Below are 23,528 nucleotides of genomic sequence, written 5' to 3' on the forward strand. Positions count from 1 at the left end.
GGCCCCCAGATCATGACACCCGCAGTGGGGGCGGTGTACCGCTCCACAGCAAAGGCAGGATTGCGGTGCTCACCCCCAGGTTTCCAAACACGAACACAGCCGCCATCAATGCCCAAACTAAACCGGGATTAATCGCTGAAGACAACTGGAATCCACTTTGTAGCATCCAATTTAATCGTGCATAACACCACTGCAAATGGTGATGGTGGGTGTCAAAGGCAGTACACATCATGGGCGCCATGAGACCAAAGGTCCTTCAGCCAATCACCTGGAAATGGATACAACAGATGCAGGGGTCTAACGATGGTGTCACCTGTTTCTGGATGGCGGACAACGAAACACTTTGAACTGCTCATACTCATCGAACGCTCATATGATGCCGTCTACTGGTGGTCTGACGGGGGGGGGGGGGGGGGGTCCTGAGCCCGGTCACCTTGTGTGCCCTCACACATCCACTGGTCCCAACACCTCCTAACAGTCTGGTCAGAACGGTCCAGGTGTCAGCAATTTCTTAATATGACCATTCAGCTTCTTACATCCAAAGAAAAACCTTCTGTGTGTCTTAGAGGCGTCTAGTGGTCAACAAGCTCTGAAGGCAAACAGAAGCCTTTCTGTTATTTTTCAAACCCCATTGAAATCACTTGGGTAATAAATCATTTTTTCTCGTGTTATTACTCTTTCTCCCCTCTAAAAACGGAAACCGTGAACTGACCGTCACGCAGGTGTGAGCGCGGCCTTAGGGCGCCCACCCACTGGCGTTTGCGATTTTCGTGCGTGAAGAACGCCGCGTTTTCCCCGCATTTTCCGCGCATTTTCGCGGCGTTTTCGCGGCTTTTCCATTAATTTCCATTGACTTTCATGGGTGCATTAGGAGAAAAATAAGGACACATATGCAACTGACAGTTCCTATGTTAAAAAACGCAACGCAACGCAAAACAAAACGCCAGTGGGTGGGAGTACATTCAATTCTAATTGCTCTTGAGAAAAAACGCAAAACGCAAAGAAAAAAAAATCGCCAGTGGGTGGGCGCCCTAATTCTGTAATCCCTGTGCCTCGTGTTTTGTATGTGGGATATATGTGTTTGTCAGAACTTCCAAGTCATTTCATGTTTCAGAATCTCAAACATTTTGATCTTAATGTAACAAATACATCAACAGTAGTTTCAGGCATCCCTCACACAGGCGTTGCGGTAAGCGCTACGATTTATATTGCGGGGCTTTGCAGCATTTTATTTTTGTTTTGATGAGGAGTGCGAAACGCTCAAAAATAGAACAAACCCTGCTGGAAAATCACAGCGCTAAAAATCACTGTAATCGAGCGGCTGTCTGAGCGGTCCAGTTGAAAACAATGGGAGCGCTATACCGCGATGCTGAAAGTGCCGCTCTAGTCGTGGTAAAACACGTCTGTATGAGGGAGACCGTAGGCAGGTGTGAAAAATGCTGCAAAGTGAGAATGCTTTTAGAAATAGAAGAAGTGTTCTCAGTTTCATCAAAAACCAAAATGCAAAGTGAGTGAAGAGAGGAATCTAAATCAGTATTTGGTGTGACCGCCCTTTACCTTCACAACAGCATCAGCTCTTCTAGGAACGCTTGCATACAGTTTTTGAAAGAGCTCCGCAGGGAGGTTGTTCCAGACATCTTGGAGAGCTAAGTACAGATCTTCTGTGGATGTCGGCTTGTGAAACCATTGGTCACGTTTTGCGGGCGTGATTTTAATCCCTTAGTAAAGTTGGACTTGATGGATATTTGTCTGTTTTCAACCTACATAAACCAAGTAGCTGAAGAGTTTGTGCCTGCGGCTGCTGACGTCTCCTGATGCCCCCCACCGATGACGGTTGTCCCACCAGACCCCTTGTTCCCCGTCTTCCAGTAGTCAGGCCATATCCAACACGGACTTCAATAGAAATCCATGGCATAAATCTGCATGTTAACGGTAGATCTCTGACATGGATCTGGATTAGAGCTGCCGTACGTACGCACACCAACTACTTGCATTCAGTCTGTATGTGGATACACCGCTGCGGAATCCACATCAACAAGGGACATGTCACTTCTCTTCTTTCCATGAAGCCTTTGGGCCATGTGCTGTCTGTGTTAAATCCCGGGCAGCACATGACCCCATTATAGCCTATGGGTCTATGCAGATTAACGAGGACCGCTAACTCATCGCATGCTCTATTCCTGTCCGTATCACGCTGATGCATGGCTATGTGCTATATCCAAGTGAGTCCGACAGCACATGGACAAGTGTCTGCGTGTTGTCCGATGCAAGGTAAACCCCAATCACTCGGGCGCAACTTGTACACACGGTAGGTGTGCACACGGAGTAATCTTGTATATACTCTATGCAGCACTAGTTACAGGAGGTCCAACCATGTGAACACAGCCTAATGGGTACAAGTAGTAATCTTGTATATACTCTATGCAGCACTAGTTACAGGAGGTCCAACCATGTGAACACAGCCTAATGGGTACAAGTAGTAATCTTGTATATACTGTATGCAGCACTAGTTACAGGAGGTCCAACCATGTGAACACGGCCTAATGGGTACAAGTAGTAATGCTGTATATACTCCATGCAGCACTAGTTACAGGAGGTCCAACCATGTGAACACAGCCTAATGGGTACAAGTAGTAATCTTGTATATACTCTATGCAGCACTAGTTACAGGAGGTCCAACCATGTGAACACGGACTAATGGGTACAAGTAGTAATCTTGTATATACTCCATGCAGCACTAGTTACAGGAGGTCCAACCATGTGAACACAGCCTAATGGGTACAAGTAGTAATCTTGCATATACTCTATGCAGCACTAGTTACAGGAGGTCCAACCATGTGAACACGGACTAATGGGTACAAGTAGTAATCTTATATATACTCTATGCAGCACTAGTTACAGGAGGTCCAACCATGTGAACACGGACTAATGGGTACAAGTAGTAATCTTGTATATACTCTATGCAGCACTAGTTACAGGCGGTCCAACCATGTGAACACGGACTAATGGGTACAAGTAGTAATCTTGTATATACTCCATGCAGCACTAGTTACAGGAGGTCCAACCATGTGAACACGGCCTAATGGGTACAAGTAGTAATCTTGTATATACTCCATGCAGCACTAGTTACAGGAGGTCCAACCATGTGAACACGGACTAATGGGTACAAGTAGTAATCTTGTATATACTCTATGCAGCACTAGTTACAGGAGGTCCAACCATGTGAACACGGCCTAATGGGTACAAGTAGTAATCTTGTATATACTCTATGCAGCACTAGTTACAGGAGGTCCAACCATGTGAACACGGCCTAATGGGTACAAGTAGTAATGCTGTATATACTCCATGCAGCACTAGTTACAGGAGGTCCAACCATGTGAACACAGCCTAATGGGTACAAGTAGTAATCTTGTATATACTCTATGCAGCACTAGTTACAGGAGGTCCAACCATGTGAACACGGCCTAATGGGTACAAGTAGTAATCTTGTATATACTCTATGCAGCACTAGTTACAGGAGGTCCAACCATGTGAACACAGCCTAATGGGTACAAGTAGTAATCTTGTATATACTCTATGCAGCACTAGTTACAGGAGGTCCAACCATGTGAACACGGCCTAATGGGTACAAGTAGTAATCTTGTATATACTCCATGCAGCACTAGTTACAGGAGGTCCAACCATGTGAACACGGACTAATGGGTACAAGTAGTAATCTTGTATATACTCCATGCAGCACTAGTTACAGAAGGTCCAACCATGTGAACACAGCCTAATGGGTACAAGTAGTAATCTTGTATATACTCCATGCAGCACTAGTTACAGGAGGTCCAACCATGTGAACACGGACTAATGGGTACAAGTAGTAATCTTGTATATACTCCATGCAGCACTAGTTACAGGAGGTCCAACCATGTGAACACAGCCTAATGGGTACAAGTAGTAATCTTGTATATACTCTATGCAGCACTAGTTACAGGAGGTCCAACCATGTGAACACGGACTAATGGGTACAAGTAGTAATCTTATATATACTCTATGCAGCACTAGTTACAGGAGGTCCAACCATGTGAACACGGACTAATGGGTACAAGTAGTAATCTTGTATATACTCTATGCAGCACTATTTACAGGCGGTCCAACCATGTGAACACGGACTAATGGGTACAAGTAGTAATCTTGTATATACTCCATGCAGCACTAGTTACAGGAGGTCCAACCATGTGAACACGGCCTAATGGGTACAAGTAGTAATCTTGTATATACTCCATGCAGCACTAGTTACAGGAGGTCCAACCATGTGAACACGGACTAATGGGTACAAGTAGTAATCTTGTATATACTCTATGCAGCACTAGTTACAGGAGGTCCAACCATGTGAACACGGCCTAATGGGTACAAGTAGTAATCTTGTATATACTCTATGCAGCACTAGTTACAGGAGGTCCAACCATGTGAACACAGCCTAATGGGTACAAGTAGTAATCTTGTATATACTCTATGCAGCACTAGTTACAGGAGGTCCAACCATGTGAACACGGACTAATGGGTACAAGTAGTAATCTTGTATATACTCTATGCAGTACTACTTACAGAAGGTCCAATACGTCTTTTGTTCCAATATAAGGTTCCCAGATCTCTGTGGCCGGGCTCAAACCAACGGATTTGAATTGCGGATTCTGCGATTGCCATCTACTCCGAGGATCCACGATAATACGCAGACATTGAAAGGCATTTTTTTTCTTCACACTCGCAGGTACGAATTGTGGATTCCCTGAGTGGAAGACAAATCGCAGCATGCTCTATTTTTAGCATATTACACACAGACGACCTCCTTTGTAGTCAATGGATGAGAGTGTTCCGCTGCCCAAACATGAGAGATTTTTCGCCTGGGCGATATTCTAATATCATTCCCTGCTTACAAGTTTTCTTCCGTGGGGAGGATACGCTCTATATACGCATACATCCGCGTGGAAAATAGCATGCATCCGCGATCAAGCGCAATTACTTTCCGCGACGGATCACAGGTTTTCGGATATGAATATCCGCATGCAGAGTCCCACCTGTTTGCATAAGCCAGTCTGGCTCATGAGAAGTCTTTGGCTGGCATCAGAGCTATGTTTCATGCGGCACATTGACTTGCTCTTTTAAGGGAGGAAAACTTTAGGGATTGACTTCATTTCTCCTCGTTACCAACAGAGATCCCAATTGGCCTAGTTTCACAACGGCGAGGGCAATATCAAGCCGTGTTTCACAGCCCAATATCGCACTTTCCACCATGTGAAAGACCTGTGGATGTGAGGCATTTTCATGTGGCAGCAGCGCCTGAGCTGGAATATGGTTTTCTCCAGCAGGCTTTAGGGTATTCTGTAGCTTCCCAATTGTGTAAAAAACCAGTATGCGCACACTGACCAAATTAGACGTAGGTTATCAGTCTCATGTCCAAAATGGCTCTCTGGGCAGGAACGTCCAGACAGCCTCTTTTATTGAAAGACATAACACCTGCCCTTTATGGGCGTTTAACAGATTACATCAGTAACATATATATATTCTTTTTCGCTGGGTTATATAGAATTCCCCGCCTCCCCCTCTCCACACCTCTCTCAAGTCCGGTCTACATAGGAGCCTTTGTCTTAAAGGAGGAAGCAGTTAAATTTTTTTTTTGCCCAGTCCCCCCCATTAAGTACACATTACTAAGCCCCCCTGTAAATGACATTTCTAGCTGGTTCGTACTTACCGTTCCAGCGTTTCAGCAACTTATAAAAGTTTCCTCAAGATGGCCGCCGGCTCTTTCCCCGTCGCTCGCTGCAGCCCGACGTGCGCGCTCCCGAGACGCCGCCAGCTGTGTCTCCATGGCAACCGGACGCATCGCAGCCGCCGACCAGACGCCCCGCAGCCGCCGACCAGACGCCCCGCAGCCAGGCAGCAGGTAAGGCGCTAGCCCCCGGCTCCCCAGCGCTAGACCCTCAGCCCAGGTGAAGGCCCCGGAGCCCAGCGCTAGGTTCCGGAGCCCAGCGCTAGTTCCCCCGGCCTAGCGGCAGCCCCCCCCGGCCTAGCGACAGCCCCCCCATCGCAGCGACAGCCCCCCCCCGGCCTAGCGACAGCCCCCCCATCGCAGCGGCAGCCCCCCCCGGCCTAGCGACAGCCCCCCCATCGCAGCGACAGCCCCCCCGGCCTAGCGCTAGTTCCCCCATCGCAGCGGCAGCCCCCCCCCGGCCTAGCGACAGCCCCCCCATCGCAGCGACAGCCCCCCCGGCCTAGCGCTAGTTCCCCCATCACAGCGGCAGCCCCCCCCCGGCGCAGCGACAGCCCCCCCCGGCGCAGCGGCAGCCCGGCGCAGCGGCAGCCCCCCCCCCCGGCGCAGCGACAGCCCCCCCCGGCGCAGCCCGGCGCAGCGGCAGCCCCCCCCCCACAAATCACTTACCTGGGAGGCTTCTCGGAGCTGCTGGGCTGGGCTGGGCTTCTCCGCTGGGCAGCTCCAGTTTCTGCACCTTCCTCTAACAGAGGAAGGTACAGAATGGCCGCTGCAGCGCGCTCCCGAGCAGTGACAGCTCGTCTGCGCATGCGCAGAAGAGCTGTAGCGGGGAGCACACTGAAGCGGCTCGTGCTGAATGGAGAAGACCGGACTGCGCAAGCGCGTCTAAAAAAGCAAGCTGCCAGCGAATTTAGACGGAACCATGGAGACGAGGACGCTAGCAACGGAGCAGGTAAGTGGAATAACTTCTGTATGGCTCATATTTAATGCACAATGTACATTACAAAGTGCATTAATATGGCCATACGGAAGTGTATAACCCCACTTGGTTTCGCGAGACCACCCCTTTAACAACGTGGTCAAAACTGAAAGTATCTCTTTGTTGGAGAAGTTTCTGTGCGGGGGATGGGAAAGGACTGGGAAAACACTCAGTATTGAATACAGGTATACATGTAGTACTAGGACTTTTAACTCTTAGAGGCTGCTTGTGCAACTTTATGTATTCAGCTAACATTATACCACACATCTTTCACCATGCCATTGTCCAGCAACTACCATGATGAGATTGTGTGGCCATTAACCTCCACAGAGTTAAAAGTCATTACAGTAGCGTAATACATTTGGGTTATACAAATCAATAGACATTTTATACTAACTAATTATCATGTCTACTACACGCCAGCCCCATTGAAAGCAGTGGGAGAACTCTGGGAGATTCTCTGTGACAGCAGCGGCATGGGATTCCTTCATCCCCGCAGGGAATCCCTTCACCCCAGACAGGGCTGAAGGGATTTCCCCACCACATCTTAAGGGATTCCCCGAGAGGATGAAGGAATCTCCTGCGGCGGCTATAATGGAGGATGACCGAGTTCTCCCATTGCTTTCAATAAGCAATGGGTGATATCGCAGCCAGATAGAACATGCTGCGATCTGTTTCTCACATAGCACCGTGCTGCTATGTGGGATAATATCGCTCATATGTATGAACCTATTAAAATGAATACGATTCATATTTGCGTGTCTCACAACGCAGAAATCTCGCCCGATCTTATCAGCCGTGTGAAACTGGCCTTATTCTTTAGTTGCGGGTTTGTAACTATTTGCAACCTCCGTCCCCCGGAGACTGAACCTAGCTATCAGGTATAAAGTTGTCTTCGGGTCCTTTTAGACGAGCCGATTATATTATTGTTCGACCGAGCGAATGGCTTCACCGCGGCCGCGTGCTCTCGGGCTCTCTGTTTAGACAGGCAGATCCATTGTTGAATCATTCAGTCTGTGTAAACGGAACGATAAGTAAAGGAGCCGATGGTGGCGTATATGCCTGCAGAAAATGAATGAAAAGCAAATGAATATCGTTTGTCGTCCAGTCGTTGGCTCGCGTTTAGACTGAACGATTTTTATTCACTTTCACTTGTTTGAACGATAATCGTTCTGCCTATAGGCACCTTTAACCCTCTCCAATCCACTGTCTGACATCTAAAGACATTATGATTTAAGGCTGTACAGCTCCGATGTTGAAAGACGCCCGTTGGGGTTCTCTTACTGTATACTGCCAGCCTCTCTGCTGTCGGAGCCTATCCAACGTGTCACCTCATGTAGTACTGGCTTTAGCCAGCATATAGAGCCGTTGTATAGATATAGAGCTCTAAGGCCGGGCTCATACGGCCAAAAGTGTAAAACGCAGCGTGGAGCCGGCTGTGACCCTGCGTATGGCGGCAAAATTCTACTGCACATGACTGTGTACTCACGCACCCCGCCATGCGCAGCACACCTATGTCTTTTTATACTCCCCTTAGTGATGATGCGTATACCCCTCGCCCGTATGCATGTAATTGTATATACATACGCGTATATATGCTTGGCAATAGAGAATAATGGGCTCTAACTCACGTATTAATTGTGCTTGTGTATTACGCAGTTCCTTCTGATAAGTGTAGAGCAATGTAAGTGATGTCGAGTTACCACGTATCGCACGGCGTACAGATCCCATGTAATTCGCTGTAAACATACGGATGTGTGACTAGCCCTGAGACAGGCTGTGAGGTAACAGCCATCGCAGGACCCTCAGCCACCAGCCATGGCTTCTTCATCTGCCCCAATAGGGCCACCAGCTGCTTCCCTACAGAATGGGGGCCGCTGCCGCAGTGTGTGAACGGCCGTAGGAAGGGGACTGCAGCCGTCTGTCGGGACATGTATTCTGTAGACGGCCCCTGTCGTGACATCCTCCAGGCTGGTGACAGAGCAGAGCCCTTCTTCTCGGCTGCCTCACTCTCCGCCTCAGTGCTACAGTCTCTGACAGAGGACATTACTCCGGTGATGGGAGCCGGCCTGCTGACAGGAGGATGCGGCAGTCATCACTGACGGGAAACACGGTGAGCCGGGGGAGACGGGAGGATGAGCTGTGATATATCGTGTGTATCCTGACAGACAGACAGACTGCTGTGTGTATATACCGTATGTATGCATGGGGGTCGGGAGGACATGTCAGCCGTACGGCACGGGAGTAACAAGTTGGTCTAGTCAGCATGCAGCCCGGACTAGTTGTTGTACTTGGTTACCAAGGAGCAGGACTGTCAGCCACAACATAAGGCTGCCTGAGGAGAGGAGGCTGCGGAGGAAAGCCCTGCACGAGGGGGTGTAAGGGCTGGCAGAGAGGTCAGGGGGTATGAGGGCTGGCATTGAGGTGAGGGGAGTATGAGGGCTGGAATGGAGGTGAGAGGGGTATGAGGGCTGGCATGGAGGTGAGAGGGGTATGAGCGCTGGCATGGAGGTGAGGGGGATATGAGGGCTTGCATGGAGGTGAGGGGGGTATGAGGGCTGCCGTGGAGGTAAGGGGGATATGAGGGCTGGCATGGAGGTGAGGGGGTGTGAGGGATGGCATGGAGGTGAGGGGGTAGGAGGGCTGGCATGGAAGTGAGGGGGTATGAGGGCTGGCATGGAGTTCAGGTGTGTGTGAGGACTGGCATGGAGATGAGAGGGGTATGAGGGCTGGCATGGAGGTGAGGGGGCTATGAGCGCTGGCATGGACGTGAGGGGGATATGAGGGCTGGCATGGAGGTGAGGAGGGTGTGAGGGCTCGCATGGAGCTGAGCGGGTATGATGACTAGCATAGAATTAGATCAACAGTTTAGGGACATGAAGTAATCCTGCTGTATTCCGCCCCTCAGGGTCCTGTAATGTAAGGCTGGGTTCTCACATCTCGCGGTTTGGCTGCAGCGAAAAAACGTGAGATTTCCTCCGGGAATAGCGCTGCTTCAAAACCCGCGGCACTTTGCCGCAGGTTTTGAAGCGGCCTGGCTGGCGAATCTGCGCCGCAGCACCGGCTTAGCCGGCTTTGCCGCGACGGATTCGCTGTCCCGTGTGGACAAGGACAAGGACATGGACAACGCTGTCCGTGTTTTAATGTCATACGACCCCTTTATGTATGCTGAGTATATGGCCGGGCTCACACAGTGACATTCATACTCGCTGCGCCTGCCAATCCACACGCACACGTAATACACGTCCAGATAGAACATGCTGTGGATTTATTCTCTGCACCAGTAATACACGTGTGAAAACCTGCAGATGTTAGCGATCCAATACAAGTCAATGGGCTAACGACATCGCGAGCTGCATATAGGAGAAGTGCGCATGCACAATAATAATACACCCGTGTGACACCTGTATGACTTGAAACGCGATAGCGAAGCCCAAGCACTTTTACAACACTGTGGCTATGAATGTTTTGGGGTGAAAGTGAAGAATTCCTATCCTATCCTCTGCCAGGAAGTTAAGTTGACTAAAATATTTCTTTGGTAATTTTTAGAAACATGTTTTCACAATTAATGCTAATCTGTTAACCCCTTAGTGACCACTCCATAGTGTTTTTACGTCCTGCCTAAGTGATGCAATTCCCGGGGACGTAAAAACATGCTTCCTCTGGGGATTAAAGCCCTGCAGGCTCTGGACGTCGCAGTTCCTGGCTGCCAGCTCCCGGAGGTAACCGACAACCTGGAGCTGTCATGGGGGGCCGCAGGAAGCCCCCTTCCCACAGTCACACGATCGCCAGTATCGCCCGGATAACCCATGATCACATTAAGGTCAATGAAAAGTTTTAAAAAGTTAGTTTCAGCTCCCCTTACGGATCGAATCCGTAAGGAATGCTGAGAATACTCACCCCCTGTTCTCCACATTTTCCTGCATCGTTCTCGTCTTCTAGGACCCAACGATGGTGTCTGCGCATGCGGGCCGCATGGCATTAGAAACTCCCTGCTCCCGGATAGTATGAGTAGCCGAGAGCACAGAGCTGTCACCGGAAGCTGCTGTATGTGGTGCCCGGTCACTTCATTGCTGTTATCCAATGGATAACAGCGACCATGTAAAAGTTTTAAAAAGGTGTAAAAGAAAAGCTCTCCCCTCATGGATTATGTCCGTAAGGGGAGATGAGATTACGTTCGGCCCTCGGATTTATATGTGGATCTTACCCTGGCTGTTGCGGACGCGCCCGTCGCCAAAATAGCGGACGCATGCACAAAAGCCGGGATAATATAAAATCCCCCCGCTCTTGGCTACCAAACGTTGCCGAGAGTCTGGAGATGCCACAGGGGGCCGTGGTCCTTGGTCACATGATCGCTGCTATCCAATGGATAACGGCGATCAAGATTTTTAAAAAGTTTCACCTCCCATCATGGATCTATACTTGTGACTCGGCTTTTTAAGAGATAAAAAGTTATGGCGGTCAGAAGACGGCAACAGAAAATACTATATTATTAAAGAAGACATTTTATTATTAAAATTAGTAAAGAAAAAAAAACGTATATATATCTGCGGGCTGTACCGAAAGTGCAGAAGTGGTCATAAATTCTTTATTAATTGATGTAGATTGTTCAACTTGCACATGTAGTTGGAGGGACTCTTCCTCTATACGGGGGCTTCAGAATCTTGTTCTTCCTTGCAGGTCAGTAATGGATTCCAAACAGAAACAACGTGCTGTCATAGAGTTCTTGATGAAGGAAGGATGAAGGCTGTCCGACATCCACAAAAGGCTGCAGAATGACACCATTGACAAGAGGAATGTTCACAGGTGGATGAAGAGGTTTACAGAAGGTGAAACCAGCACTGAAGACAAACCACACAGTGGGAGACCATCAGCTGCGACCACTGACACAAATCGTCAGCGAGTGGATGAGTTGATTCACGGCTGGACTAATGGGTTGAGGCCAAACAGTGACCTCCAGGACTGCCAAGTCTGGTAATATTCCCAACTAGTAATAACACGATTATGTGTTACAAGTACAAGTAAATCAATAATTCATCTGTGCACCAAAATGGATCTATTAGCCCAGGGGTGGGCAATTAATTTTCCCATGGGGCCACATGAGAAATTGGAATGGTTTTAGAGGGCCAGACCAACATACGAAGGCTCCATGCACATTGCCTTAATGGGGCCGTATTCCAGACGCCCGATTTGCGGCCAGAATACGGCCGCCATTGAAAATGAATGAATTAAAAAGTGAATATTATTAGTATTATTATTCTAATTACAATGCAAAGGGAAAAGTCCTGACACTTACCAATGACGAGCGTGGAACGATTGTCCTGGCACTCCCCAAGGTCCGCAACGAGCATCCTGGCACTCAGAAGTTACAGTGGCATCACTTACTCAGCATCGGGAAGCAGTGAAACTACAAACTCCGAAGCCTTGTCCATTTTGTTAACTTATGTGCTGTTTAATAAAGTTATTCAAGCCTACGTCATTGGTAGAGGTGCTTGAATAAGTAAGGCCTGAATAACTATTAGCACAGCACAGAAGTGAACAAAATGGACAAGGCTTCGGAGTGCATAGTTTCGCTGCTTCCCGTTGCTGACACCGGACTCATTGGTGAGTCACCAGGACACTCTTTGCGGGCCGGTCCGAGCTATTCAGCGGGCCGGATGTGGCCCGCGGGCCGTGCTTTGCCCAGGTCTGTATTAGCCCCTTCTCCTATAAACAGTATATAAACAGATTAAAATGGAATGTGTAGGCCCTGTAAGAATGGTAGAGGGTGATGGGGAGAAAGCAAATCTGTTAAAAGGTTTATTCCCCAGTGCATTCACACAAGAAAATAAAATGTTAGATGAAATACAGAGTGATTTTTTCTTGGACATAGAGTGACCAAAAAGGCGCAATTGTGGCATTGTGTAATTTCTTTTTTCTGACCGCGTCCACCCTGCAGGATAGATAATGCATTATTTTTTAGATCAAACTTTTACATCAGCGGCGGTACCAAATATATTTGGGGGGGTTTTTTGCTTGTATTTTTTAATTGTAAATACAAGAAAAGTTTTTGTTTTTTTTTTACTTTTAGTATGTTTTTTACAATAAAATTTTTTTAAGGTTGAGGTTGTTTAATCGATTTTAACATTTGATGGAAAACTTATTGCTGTATATGGTATTTTTTTTCAGCATTCTATTATGACGGGCCACAGGGAGCCCTGAGGGCTTCAAAAGGCCTTGGGCTGCCATGACAAGCGAACAGCACCTCGCAATCTCATCACGAGGGCGCCGTTCGGGACTCTCAATCTCCGATTGGATATTTATAGGGTTAACCATCGGTGTTAGCGCTCACGCTGATCATGGCAGTTGTGGTGAATTATCAGCTGTCAAAAAAAGTCGGTATTCACCATCTCTGGAGTAAAATTGGCTCCCAGTCCCGCTCCACACAAACCTTCCCCAGGAGGGCGTATATATACGACCTTTATGGTGAAGGTGTTCAATTTTAAAACATCTGTCTTCGGTAGACCATCCCTTTTTTTTTAATAGAAATCAATAGTGATCAGCCCTGATCCGGCTGCTCTGATGCCCGGTAATGTCATGTATTTATGGGTTGTGCTGCCAATGCAGAAATTGGTCTTATAGAGCGACACACATACAGAAGGATCCGGAGCCGGGAGCCACCTTCTATGGCATCCACAGGGATTATAGTCAGGGGTTTATGTTTGGTCAATTTCACTTTTGCAGTCTCTTAAAGGGATTGTCCAAGAGTTTAAGAAATAAAGCTAACAGTAAAATGTTATAAAAATAGCAATCATTACACTTCCGTTAAATCACCCAGCACTCTGGTGCCGATGCTCCTGGGGTCCCAGCCATTCTTTATTCTCCTGGTGCAGTGATGCACTATACTTCTGGTTAACAACCTCAGCCAATCCGAGGCCTCAGTAGACATGTGCCATACATGCTAGCATGACTGCCGAGGCCAGTGATTGGTTGTAGTGGTCACATGGCTGTGGTAGTCACATCGACAAGCCAATCGCTCTAGTATCTTTGGCTGTCATGAATGGAGAGGTAGTGCACACGCATGACCACCGGTCCGAACATTCATGGACATGTGAAAGTTCCTGATTTCTTTATCGTTGGGATCCACGCAGTCAGACCCTTGCCAATCAGATGCTTATTCTTTATCCCTAGGACATTCCCTTTAATCATATCTTAGAAGTTACCCATATCTTCCTGCAGAGAGGTCTTTAATATCTTTTACACCCCTTACATGCCCTAACACAGCAGAAGACCGGGATATTGGCGTGTAGAATGACTTTTCCCGGCGCGGATCATACAGCAGCTATATGGACAGTCCCTCTACGGGGATCACTGCTCTCACACCCTCGGTGTATATATATTTGCAGTATTTAATCATCTTAGAGGGCATTAGGCTTGAAATGATTAAACCCATTATACAGCATTTACCTGTTTAGAACGTTTATAGTGTTCTTGCTGATGGTTTTGTTGCCTTTCGTACAAGTCCGGGGTTAGAGTATATTAGAAGCATCTTGGATAGTACTAGGTAGCAGTTACGTCTTCGATATATAAAGTACTGGCGCATCGCTCACACGGATGACTATATTTACGGATATTTCACGCTATACACCGCGGCTGCAGGAAATGCGCTTTCAACAGTAATTGTCTGCTTGGCATAAATAATACTGCATATCCTGGCCTGCCAATCTTTGTCAGAATTGCTAATGAGATTTACAGGTTTTAGCATTGCAAGAAAGCATGCAAGTCTCTTCTAAATCCTACCTCTCTGTCTTTTCAGGCAGCTTAAGGACAGGACCCATGAGAAGAGATTGAAAGCGGCAGTGCAGTCGTGAGTGGTCTGCTGTTGTTTTGGTGCCAGTGACTCAAGCATCAGCCGCCTAGTGGGAATAGGAGGTAGAGCATGCTTCAGGAGAGCCGTGCAAGATATTGTGTGATATCTTAAGAGCTAAACTTGGAGTCAACATTCCTATAGCTAAGGATACCCTGAAGAGTCAACATGGCCACCTCACGGCTCGCGAACAGAAGCACCAGGGACATCGCAAATGTGATGCAAAGGTTGCAAGGTAAGTGACCGTCAAATAAACTGACCTTTAGCGCATTATCACTTTAGAATACGCCTCTGCTCTGACAATCTTAGCTGGAGCTGTCCAGGTGTCATGGAAGCCAGAGGCCTTTTTTTCATGCACCCACAGAAAATAGTGGGCATTCTTAAACAAAATCACTCAAAATAGAACCTGCTGCAATATTTTTAATCTTCACCATTGGTACGAGCAAAAAAAATTCACAGGAGCGTATATCAGTTGCCGTTTTCACGGCCGGCGATATACACTACCATCTGAGCTTTCTTCCCCTTTTCCTCCCTCTCACCGGCTCTCTACATCTCTACTCCCTTCTGACTGTTTGCAATGGGAGGGGTGAGACGGAGGTGGAGCTAAGCTGCTGCCCCCTCCCCACCTGTTCTCCACAGCCATTGCAAACAGCCGGTGGAGAGGAGAGGGCGTGAGTCGGGAAGGGGGAGGGAAAGTGGAAGACAGCTCAGATGGTAGCATATATCCGCCGGTCGTGAACACGACGCATGGCTATCATAGATAGTAAACAAAAATTATTTTAAAAATTGGTAAAAGAACAAAACAATACAATAAAATTATACACGTAAAAAAGAAAATGACCCAAAGCCGACACCAACCCAAACCGTCATCGTATGCATCCTGTAATCCGAAGCTATACAAAAAATATATATCTAAACATCCAAAACAAAATGAGGAACCCATTCCTGTACTTTATTTAAGCGTAAATATACTAAGAAAAAAACAGGTATGAATTTCAAAAAATCATTTTTTTTAGATTTTTACCGCCAATAAAACAAAAAAAAAATAGAAAAAAAAGTCATTGAAAAAAAGATATAAAAATAGCCCTGTATGTCAGGGGAAAAATTATGTTGGTAGCTGAAGGAAAAACAATAGGGCAGTAAAACCAGCACATGGGTAATTCCTTAAAAAGTGTCCAGTCCCTAAGGTGCATAACAGCCTGTTCCTTAAAGGGTTTTACTAATTAAAACCCGGTAATAGCACATTTTATTTTTGTAATCTGTTTTTATTTTCCGATTTGTAGATTTTTCTTCAATTCTATTATCAGTGCATGACTATGGGAGTGCCCATTCTGCATTCAACAGCATTTAGAGATACTCTTTACAGCAGCCTCATGGATCATTTACACAACGGACAGAAGGGGACTCATTGCTTCTATGGGAGACTGTTCTAGACATGTGCTTTGATATGTTCAAAGGTAATTTCGCAGGGAGGGGGAAGAGGTGAGCTGTGACCATTACCTATTTTAAATGGTACACCCTGTTTTATCTACATGTATTGTAGGTGTTACCTTTCATTGCAATCCTGCCTGTGATAATAGTGACTGCTGAAAAGTTTTCCGTACAGAACAGGAAAAATTGGGCTGATGATCAGTATGAAAATATAGGATTTTAGGGATTTTTAAAAAAAATACAATTAGTGACCAATTCTTTTCTTTTTTAAAGGTCACCAAAAACTCTTATGATTCTTAAAATTCTAAACATTCTCATTAGTCATTGTGTCCCCTGTATCAGCCCCAGCAGTAATAGTATTACTATTGAGGCCTCTGTGCGGGTCACTGTTATTACTGAGGCCACTGTGGGGAGTCACTATTATCACTGAGACCAATACAGGGGACAGTATTACTACTGAGGCCACTGAGGGTCACTATTATTACTGAGGCCAATAGAGGGGACAGTATTACTTCTGAGGCCACTGAGGGTCACTGTTATTACTAAGCGCGACAGTAGAGGGGACAGTATTACTACTCAGGCCTCTGTGGAGGTCACTATTACTACTGATGTCAATATAGAGGACAGTATTACTACTGAGGCCACTGTGCGGGTTACCGTTACTGCTGAGGCCAATTTATATATATATACCGTGTTTCCCCGATAGTAAGACACCCCCGATTGTAAGACGTATCGGGGGTGTCAGGGGGGTCGGCCAATGTAAGCCGTACCCCGAAAGTAAGACATACCGTAGAAAAAAAAAATCATTACTCACCTCCCCCGGCGTTCCGTCGCGCTCCGGCAGGATGTCGCTCGCTCCTCGTCCCCGGCGCAGCATTGCTTTCTGAATGCGGGGGCTTGAAATCCCCGCCTCCAGAAAGCTAATACACACGCCGTCAGCCAGTTACATCCATTCAATGACATCATTGCACGTCTGGACGCTACGCTGAGAGACATTGCTGGATGGGGCCAAGGACAGCGGAGGTGAGGGTGTGGATGCAGGCCAGGAGACGGTAGTGCCTGTGTCCTGAGAGGGGGGTTGGATCTCAGTGGCAGGTTGGGGCACAGGCGGGGAGGTTGGATCCTGGAGCCGTGCGGACATCAGTCATGACTGCAAATTCTGTCAAGGCAAAAGAAGGCATTACTGGTACCATGTACAACACATACTGAGGGGGTAATGCCAACCTGGCACCAGTGCAGGGCAGTCACCATTTTCTGAACTGAACAATTACTTATGAGAATGCAGTCAGATTTTCTTTTGATGATCACAAGATTCATTGCGAGTTGCCGTAATCTTACCATGACTGGAGAAAACACAGCTACACCCTACTGGCACAGCTACACCCTACTGGCTCTGCTACATCCTTAGGTCTCTAGGAGTTTATAAACTTTTGGGCATAACACTTACCAGAGGATTGCACATGTGAAGGGACAACCGTATATATAATGTATACGGTGTCCTTGTCTGCAGGGGGGGGTGAGGATGGAAGAGCCAGGAGCAGGAACTGAGCTCCTGCCCCCTCTCCGCCCCTTGCCACTATTTGCAATAGGAGAGGGCAAGACAGGGGCGCAGCTAAGTCCCGATGCTTAGCTCCGCCCCCGCCCCTCCCATTGCAAATAGTGGTGAGGGGCGGGGAAGCGGTGGGAGCTCAGTTTCTGCTTCTGGCTCTTCCATCCTCGCCACCCTGCAGACAAGGACACCGTATATCGGCTCGGCGTGAAAACCGAGCCGATATAAGGTCGTCTGAAATAGTCCTAAGGGACTCAGTCCCAGGAAATTACAGGCATCTGCGTACTTTTTCACTGTGGGAAATGTGCTCTTTTGTAAATGTGCTCTGATGTGTTTTTCATCTGCTGCACTATGTTTTTTGTATAGTCGAGTCGCTGGGTCTTGTTTCTACTTGGAAGGTTTGGCTTTTTGGCCACAATTCATCCATGAAGATCACTTCTGACCAGACTTCTCTGAACAGTAGATGGGTGTACCTGGGTCCCACTGGTCTCTACTAGTTCTGAGCCGATGGCACTATTGGGTATTTTCCGATTTGGAAGGGAAGTAAGCATGTGTCTTTCATCTACTGCATCAACCTCCCTTAGCCGACCACTGCATCTACAGTCCTCAATGTTGGCCCTTTTTTTTGCCTTTTCAAAAAAAATCTTGAACATGTTAAAACTCCATTTTATTTTGAAATCTTTATTTTGAAAACTGGGAAAATAAGGATTCCGAATCTGGCACTCAATGTCCTCCGCTTGTTCCAGCTGCAATCTGACAGGGAAGATGAATCTGTATGGCATCTGGACAGCTCTCTTCCCTCGTAGAACTTCAGGCTGGGGTTGGGGTCCTTCCTCTTCCTCATGACTCTTCCAGGCTGCAAGAAAATGAAACCCAAATGATTTGAATGACCTCATTAAGATTCTCAAGTGCATAACTGCCAGCACCCAGTCTTTGGTGGCCCTGGCGACCCCGCAATATCCAGAGGCCCTGGCGACCCGGTGACATTTAAAGGCCCTGGTGATATAGTTCCCATTCCTTTGTGGTATATTGATAGCTAGAGCTCCCAGTCTTCTGTAGCACATCGGTAACTGGAGCTCCCTGGTGGTTCAGCCATGTGCACAGCACCAGCTCCTACCATAGTTTATTACATACCAATAAGTGGATAATTTCACATACCTGCTTGTTTCTCCATCTGCACCAAAGTATCTTCTGTGGGGGCTCGTCCAGTAGCTTCTCTGCCAGATGACAACCACGAGCCTTCAGTAATCTGCCAAAAACTTTTTCAGGTTATATCACAATACCAAATAAGACGATGCAACCAGAAAATCAGCATTAACATCCTACGTTCTCGATCCATCAGCCCCATACCTTACATGTGGTTGGGAGATCAATTCATTTCCACAATTATTAGTCCACCATAGTAGATACAATACATAGGTGGATACAGTAGTTCCTTTCCTATTCCTATGTATTGTGGACTTGACAGCTGATGACCCCGGTGAAGAGAGCTAAAAGGTGGATCCTATATTTGTCAATGAAATGATTAGCCAATAGCCATGCATTGGCTGTTGGTTGTCCCTCTGTGTCACAGGGAATATATGAACCAGGTGAACACTACAAATTTGCTGGGGAAAAAAAGGTGTCTACCTGAAAAGGAAATCCCCCTTAAAATTTGAAAAAAATTGCGCCCCCTAGTCAGAATTAGCCGCCTCCCGGCTTGTCCCAGTTTTTCCTGGCAAGAGACCATCTCTTAGGTATTCCAATCCCCTTGCTGACGTGATTCATTAGTGACCCGGTTATACATTTCATTTAAAGGCTTTTTCTGAGTCAGGCAAGTGTTTATTTTTTGCGCGGGCAAAAAAAGCGCTTCTAAAATAACCAATGGGTTCCTATAGAAGGGCTCACATCAAAGAATGTAGTTGAGTAAAACGGTTCGCACACCTAACAAAGATAGGACATGCTGCAGGTCACATGCAGCTCTGCGGTGTGCACCAAACATAGGACCTGTCCTATTTTTGGTGTGCTCTGTGCAGGAGTTTCCATTGACCACTATGGGAGCAGGAGCTTATGCAGGACATTTAAAACCTGCTGTCCAGACGCACATTTTAAATGACTGCTGTAAACTCCTATTAGTCCTTGCGGAGATGAGGAGACTCCCTGAGGGTTCCCTTAATCCCTGCGGGGACTAACAGGAATTTACAACAGGACATTTACAATGTGCTTCTCGGCAGCATGTTTTAAAATGTCCTGCTGTAACCAGCGGGGTATTCCTCCAGCTCTGCTGGTGGGCAATTCCCCAGCAGTTCAGAGCAGTAGGGGACTCTCTCCCCCAGGGATTTCCATATAGCAGGAATACAGAGGGGGTGGAGTTACGGGGCTTTCCGGAGGGCTTTCCAGAAAGCGTGGGTGGAGGGGTGGGGCTAGAGGATCCACGCTCTAGCCCCACCCTCTATATATTTGCTATGGGAAATCTGAGAGAAGCCCTATAGCTCCACCCACTCTCAACTCTCTCTGCGCTATGGGGATATTTAAAGCCCTTCCCTGAAAATCACTGCAGGGGTTGCTGGCAGCCCATTGCTTGCAATGGGGCCATCGGCAGCAGTTGCAGCCCCATTGAAGGCAATGGGCACAGACCTGCATTCATGCGTGTTTGTGCACATACATGGGTACACACTTTTGTGCGCACCTATGCACGGCATACGCTCGTGTGAAGCCACCCTTAGAGTGTGTTCACACAGGACAGAAATGCTGCAGAACATCTGCAGCATCTTACAGGACGAGCGTTATGGATAGGATTTCAAAAAATTCCATCCACAGGCTGCAAAAAAAGTGCAGCATAAATTGACCCGTGCCACGGATTTTACATCTACAGCAGGTCAATTCATACTGGGCATGTTCACACTTTCATATGAAGGGCTGAAATCCGTGGCAAATCTACATCAAAACCTGCGCCATTTAGCACGGATTTGGTGCGAATCTTGTAGCTGCAGAAAATCCAGTGAATTTGCAATGTGTGAAGAAACCAGAAAGCTGGAAAAGTCTCAAAACACATCCAAGAAACATTCGCTGTTTTTCAACTTTAGGCCACTCCCACACAAACGTTTATAAACACGCTGCGTTTTTCAGCGTTGAGAGCAGCGTCTTTACAGCATATTTTCTGTAGTAACACCGATGACATCACTTTTTTCTCTCTCCCAGCGGCATTACAAGAGTAAAAAACACACTCCAGAAACACGCTGCAACGCATGAAAGTAGAACATGCAGCGTTACTTTTAGCGACCGTTATAAAAGCCAAATGATCTTTTTGCCACACACAGTGAATCGCAGTGCGGGCATCTTTTTTAGTTTTTCGACACACATGGCCAATTGCACCACAAGCACATTTCTTTTTTTTGCCACACACAGCCAATCGCACTGCGGGCATCTTTTTTTTTTGTCACACAGCTAATCGCAGTGCGGGCATGTTTTTTTTCCTTCTTGCCACACACAGCCAATTGCACTGCGGGCATCTTTTTTTTTTCTTTGTGCCACACACAGCCAATCGCACTGTGGGCATGTTTTTTTTTCTTCTTGCCACACACAGCCAATCGCACTGCAGGCATCTTTTTTTTTCTTTTTGCCACACACAGTCAATCGCATCACAGACACCCTTTCTTTTCCACACAAAGCCAATCGCACTGCGGGCATGTTTTTTTTTTTTTGCCACACACAGCCAATCGCACCACAGACACCCTTTTTTTTCCACACACAGCCAATCGCACTGCAGGCATTTTTTTTTTTTTTGCCACACACAGCCAATCGCACTGCGGGCATCTTTTTTTTTTTTTGCTTTTTGCCACACACAGTCAATCGCATCACAGATACCATTTCTTTTCCACACACTGCCAATCGCACTGCGGGCATCTTTTTTTCTTTTTTTCCTTTTTGCCACACACAGCCAATTGCACTGCGGGCATATTCTTTTTTTTCTTTTTGCCACACACAGCAAATCGCACTGCGGGCATCTTTTTTTTCTTTTTGCCACACACAGCCAATCGCACTGTGGGCATCTTTTTTTTTTCTTTTTGCCGCACACAGCCAATCGGACTGCAGGCATCTTTTTTTTGCTTTTTGCTACACACAGTCAATCGCATCACAGACACCCTTTCTTTTCCACACACTGCCAATCGCACTGCGGGCATCTTTTTTTTTTCTTTTTGCCACACACAGCCAATCGCACTGCGGGCATCTTTTTTTCTTTTTTTCCTTTTTGCCACACACAGCCAATCACACTGCGGGCATGTTTTTTTTTTCTTTTTGCCACACACAGCCAATCGCACCACAGTCATCCTTTTTTTCCACAAACAACCAATCGCACTGCTGGCATCTTTTTTTTCTTTTTGCCACACACAGCGAATCGCACCATAGACACTTTTTTTTTCACACACAGCCAATCGCACTGCGGGCATTTTTTTTTTCTTTTTGCCACACACAGCCAATCGCACTGCGGGTATCTTTTTTTTTTTGCTTTTTGCCACACACAGTCAAACGCATCACAGACACCCTTTCTTTTCCACACACTGCCAATCGCACTGCGGGCATCTTTTTTTTCTCTTTGCCACACACAGCCAATCGCACCACAGACAATCTTTGTTTCCACACACAGCTAATCGCACTGCGGGCATCATTTTTTTCCCCCACACACAGCCAATCGCACTGCCGGTATCTTTTTTTTCTTTTTGCCACACACAGCCAATCGCACCATAGACACACTTTTTTTTCCACACACAGCCAATTGCAGTGCGGGCATGTTTTTTTTTGCCACACACAGCCAATCGCACTGCGGGCATCTTTATTTTCTTTTTGCCACACACAGCCAATCTCACCATAGACAGCCTTTTTTTGCCACACACAGCCAATCGCACTGCGGGCATGTTTTTTTTTTCTTTTTGCCACACACAGCCAATCGCACTGCGGGCATGTTTTTTTTTTTCTTTTTGCCACAAACAGCCAATCGCACTGCGGGCATGTTTTTTTTTTTTTCTTTTTGCCACACACAGCCAATCGCACTGTGGGCATCTTTTTTTTTTTTGCTTTTTGCCACACACAGCCAATCGCATCACAGACACCCTTTCTTTTCCACACACTGCCAATCGCACTGCGGGCATCTTTTTTTTTTTCCTTTTTGCCACACACAGCCAATCGCACTGCGGGCATCTTTTTTTTTTTTCTTTTTGCCACACACAGCCAATCGCACCATAGACACCCTTTCTTTTGCCACACACAACCAATCGCACTGCGAGCGTCTTTCTTTTTTCTTTTTGCCACACACAGCCAATCGCACTGTGGGCATGTATTTTTTTTCTTTTTGCCAGACACAGCCAATTGCACTGCGGGCATCCTTTTTTTCTTTGCTTTTTGCCACACACAGCCAATCGCACTGCGGGCATCTTTTTTGTTTTTTCTTTTTGCTACACACAGCCAATCGCACTGCGGGCATGTTTTTTTTCTTTTTGCCACACACAGCCAATCGCACCACAGACATCCTTTTTTTCCCACACACAGCCAATCGCACTGCGGGCATCTTTTTTTTTATTTTTGCCACACACAGCCAATCGCACTGCGGGCATGTTTTTATTTTCTTTTTGCCACACACAGCCAATCGCACTGCGGGCATATTTATTTTTTGCCACACACAGCCAATCGCACTGCGGGCATCTTTTTTTTTTTTGCTTTTTGCCACACACAGTCAATCGCATCACAGACACAATTTCTTTTCCACACACTGCCAATCGCAATGCGGGCATCTTTTTTTTCCCCTTTTTGCCACACACAGCCAATCGCACTGCGGGCATCTTTTTTGTTTTTTCTTTTTGCCACACACAGCCAATCGCACTGCGGGCATGTTTTTTTTCTTTTTGCCACACACAGCCAATCACACCACAGACATCCTTTTTTTTCCACACACAGCCAATCGCACTGCGGGCATCTTTTTTTTTCTTTTTTC

The sequence above is a fragment of the Eleutherodactylus coqui genome, chromosome 3 (assembly GCF_035609145.1).
Source record: "Eleutherodactylus coqui strain aEleCoq1 chromosome 3, aEleCoq1.hap1, whole genome shotgun sequence".
Lineage (NCBI taxonomy): Eukaryota > Metazoa > Chordata > Amphibia > Anura > Eleutherodactylidae > Eleutherodactylus > Eleutherodactylus coqui.